The following is a 4973-nucleotide window of genomic DNA, read 5'->3' on the forward strand; positions in this document are numbered from 1 at the left end:
CGGTCAGGAATTGGATCCCAAATAGAATTCGTGAGTAGCTCAAACGATTAATCTATGTAAGCTTATCCCTCGAGTCTACAAACCTATTTTTTTCTTTTTATTGAGATATACATACGCAAAGTAAAACATGGCTATGTGAGCGAGCTAACAGATTACTGTCTTAGGACTCGTGAAGCTACTGCAACTAAATAATTACACTATTCAAGTTAAAGAAGAGGTGTTTGCATATGCACCGAAAACTATAAGTTGTTTGGGCATCGGTAACCCACTCAGCATTTAGGTGATTCAATTTTGAATTTCCCTACATATCAATACAATTTGATTATTCTTTCTGACTAAATAATGAGTTATCATACAATTGAACAAAAGAAATAATCAAATATGAATACCTTTGATGATCAAAAACTGAATATAGTTTTTCAATCACATTTTGGAATCATATTTGAATCAAATGTGTTTACTTTAGGTGATCAAAAATTTATAATAATTTTTCATTCTGCTTTCTGAATTTTGTATGAATATGTATGTTGACTGAATAATGAATTTTATACTTGTTGAAATTTTACTTTTCATTAAAAATCTTTTTTTCTTTCGCATACACATATTTTTTCATGAAGCTAAAAAAAAAATATATAAAAATTTTATTATTTATGCAGAAGATATTCTTCAAGACAAAAATAATGTAATGCTGCCCGTGAACGAAGATTTCCCCAACCATTTCTCTCCTTCAGCTTCCCAGAAAATAAATAATGATTGGACAATACATAGGTTGTGAGCTATTTGAACCCCAGGTGAGTGAAACTATCTTGACATAACTGGATACGGCTTCAACATCCCGTAACGTATCCGTATTTTAAGATGCAGACGATAATGCTGATGTTGGATGTTGTAGTCGCAGGTGTATAGTGGTCAAGTTTGTTTGCGAGTTAGCTGTGGTTCGAATAGCTCACTTTTGCATGCTTTCTTACCCTGATGAAATAAGATTATTATGTAGTATCCTATTTTGAATGAGATATGAAGAATAATTGCATTATAATGGCATTCCAAAATGATTCAAAAATCTCAACCAAAACGATTGAAATATATTCACGAATATGATCAGAAAAAGACTGTGAAAAGCAGTCAAATATCACTCTAAAACTATTAAAGCTCAATTTTACAATGATATCAAATATGAATAAAAAGCGTTTCGAAATAGGAATCATAAATGATTATTCAAGACTAATCACATTTATGGTATATTTTTCTCTAGACGATACGTTAATTTTCGAACAGAAAATGTTTTTAAATTTGAACGTTTTTAATCATCTTGGGGTATGATATTTAAATATTTTTTGATCAAAACTTTCAATAAATACTAGGTGGGAACTATTTTGTTTTAATTTGTAATGTTGAATACATAAATGATTTAAGCCCAATCCCAAGTTCTATGCACAAATAAAAGCTATGGTACTTTACTCCTAAGTTCTACGCATGCCAATTAGTATATATACAATACAAGGTAACGGAAAACACTTACCACGTAGCAACATCTTCTGCATCTGTCCTTCTGTAAAAACAGACTCCACGGCAGACATTACGATGGCCGTGTTGGCAATATTTCCTTTCAATTTTTCATTCTCCTCACGTAGCTTAAGATTTTCCACCCTCAAGCGGGTAATTTCTGATTCCATTGCACACTGGAGTAATATTTCACTAAATAAATTAAAAATATATGAGGTATTAGAAAGACTAAAATATAAAGTGAATAAACTACGGGAACTTACTGCGTCTGGGTTTCACAGCTTATTTGTTGAACATCATGTATATCCGTTTGTGTGCTGCAGTTTTTCCGTGCCAAGTATTGGCTTTTCGCTCCAAACGTGTCACTTAAACAAAAAAAACCAAACATGTAGAAGGGACTTTATCAAATAACTTGCATATATTATATTATTTTTCTTTCATATTAGAGATGAAAGGTTCACTTTGTAGCGGCGAAAGTATTGTCCGAAATTTTGGTAGATCACCGTAAAAATTACGGTTGGGGACGACGAGACAACTTTCGTTTTTAACAAACTCTTGATTAGTACTCCTAAGTCATAAATAAAATTATATTTCATTTTTTATCTTGCACCAATCGGGAAACTGAATACTTACATAAAAGCCGGTAAATATAGCGACGGAGTGGAGTTGGGCATCAAATTTACTCTCTGCGCTCCCACAATCAGGTCAGAGGCTTGAAAATGGAGCGAGCAAATGAAGCCGTTTTGCGGAAACTTAACGCCACAAGCCTTTTCCCAATTTTTTCTCTTCCTTGCATCTTGCGGGACTGTGAAAAGCTTCACACCCGCTTTCTCCCTTCTAACATTGCACAAACAACGTATAATTTTCTGTAGGACACATATAGGTGCACTACATTTTCATACTAAAGTCGTTCAAAAAAATTTACCATCACAGCAACCCATATCTGATATTTCGCTCCGTTTTTTGTTTCCCTGAGTCGCTTTCTACGACAGCAACCCCGGTAATTTTGACACTTCGTTCAGTGTCAAACGCATGTTTCACGCAGGTTCCACTGAGTTCCACAATAGTTTGACACTGACCGAAGTGCATCTCGATATTGGCTCATTATTTGCGTAGGTAGATCTATGCGCAGGAACAATAAAAGGTCTCACCTGTCTAAGTTCACGGGCTGTATGGTTAAAATTTATTGACTCATAGATTTGGGTACAATTTACTTTACGATTGATGATGTTATATATGAACATTATAGAACAGTAGCTCCTTCTGTCTGATAAGCTTGTCAATCCTAACAGTTTACGCCTTCCCAGATAATTAGACACGCCGTCAGGCCAATTAAGTTTACATAAAGCAAACTTGGTATACATTTTTTGCACTCTTCTATTTTGTGAGAGTGAATGTGGAAGTATGGTCTCCAAATAATGCAGCAATAGTCTAGAAGACTACGCACCAACGAGGTATACAGTGATTTTAAGGTCATTGGGTCAGAGAATTCGGCGGAGTTGCGACGTATGAAGCCAACCATTGAGAAAGCTTTACACACAATATGGTCGACATGCTTTATAAAAGTTAGTTTAGAATCAAAAATAAGACCTAAGACCTTAAATAGCGTATTCCTTTCTAATATTTTCCCATCTATCGAGTAGGCGAAATTTTAAGGATTACTTTTTCTTGCATATGAAACAACACAAGACTTTTGGATATTAAGATGTAAATTGTTAACTGAGCACCAACTATGCAAATTATCTAGATCTGACTGAAGATCGAGGCAATCAGTCAAATTACGTACTTTGATAAAGAGCTTCACATTATCAGCGAACATTAAACACTCTGCTTTTGCAAAAAGATTTGGCAAATCATTGATAAATATAAGGAATAGGAGTGGACCGCAATGCGTTCCCTGCGGTATACCTGACCATGCGTGTACTGATATAGAAGAGCTGGTGGTGCCCATTTTAACAAATATTTCCCTTCCTGTTAAGAAACTATGAAATAAATTTTAAATTTTTCCGTTAAAACCGAAAGCCCTGAGCTTGTTGATCAAAATTGCATGATCAACCTTATCAAAGGCTAACGAAAAGTCAGTATAAATTCAAGTCAACTTTTGTGGCATAAAGCCGTGTTGGAATTTCGATATTACACAATTTACCTGATTCATTAGTCTTTTTTGAAGTACGAAATCGAATAGCTTTGAAATGGTGCTTTGCATTATAATAGGTCTGTAATTTCAAACGTTATTGCGATTACCAGACTTGTATATAGGGACGATTGACCCTACTTTCCAATAATCTAGAAAGGTTGAATTATCTATACACATATTGAAAATATTTGCTATTGGAGTTGATACAAACGCTGAATGCAGCTTAAAAAATATTGGGGGCAAAACCTTCATGGTCCACGCAGGTGCTTTTATCTAGACTAGAAATCGCAAGCTCGACTTCATCCGAGGAAATCGTTAAATTATCGATATTGCCTAAGGGCAAATGGGCAATTTTATGATTGCTAACAGCGTCGAACTTATGATGCACTCTCTGAAAGTAATTTGCAAACGGATTACAAGCATCGGCAGGACTTTCAGACACTGCACTTTCAAAGAAGAAAGTAGTTGGATAGCCATTGGTTTTCCGTTTTGAATTAATGTATTGCCAAAATTTGCTAGGCTTAGGTTTTAACATAGATTCGACTTTTGACAAGTGCTGTTTGTATAAAAATAAATGAAGTTTATCAAACTCTTTCTTAAACCAGCGAAATTTTGATGGTCAGAGATTTGCTTCGATTTACGATGTCTCTTGTACGCTTTTGTTTCTGCTTTTTTAATTTGCATAATATCGCGTTAAACCAAGGTGCTTTGTTACGAACAGCCAGTTTCCTGAGCGGAATGCAATTAGAAATTATATCTAACATTTTATTACACAACGTGTTATAAGAAGTAGTGGGATCACTGTGTGTGTTTAAGAAAGACCAATGTATTTGTTGAATACATGTATTAACCTGCTCAATATTGTAATTGTAATAGTCACGAAAATTTGCGACTTTTTTTTTACTGTTTCTGATACATATAAAATTTAAAATCAATTTCAAGAGCGCAATGATGTACTGTTTTAATCGAAATAGGAAATAAACATTCCTAACAAGATGCATTCAATTCTGCAGAATTAAATACTAAATCTAATATTTTGTTTGAATTATTCAAAACATGGTTAATCTGATTAAATCCATGCGATAATAGCGAACTAGTAACTGATAAATCTATGTCAGATTTCAAGTTTGACGGTAGTAATATATTATTTTCGGATATCCATTGTATATTGCTTAGGTTAAAATTACCAAGATATATAATTTCATCCACATGATTAGCAGTATTAGATAAGAATTCAAAATTACGCAAATGATTTTCATAAATTTCAATATTACTATTTGGCGGTATGTAAGACACCAGTATAAATACTGAATTGAAATTTAGAAATTTAATC

The sequence above is a fragment of the Eurosta solidaginis genome, chromosome X (assembly GCF_040869045.1).
Source record: "Eurosta solidaginis isolate ZX-2024a chromosome X, ASM4086904v1, whole genome shotgun sequence".
Classification (NCBI taxonomy): domain Eukaryota; kingdom Metazoa; phylum Arthropoda; class Insecta; order Diptera; family Tephritidae; genus Eurosta; species Eurosta solidaginis.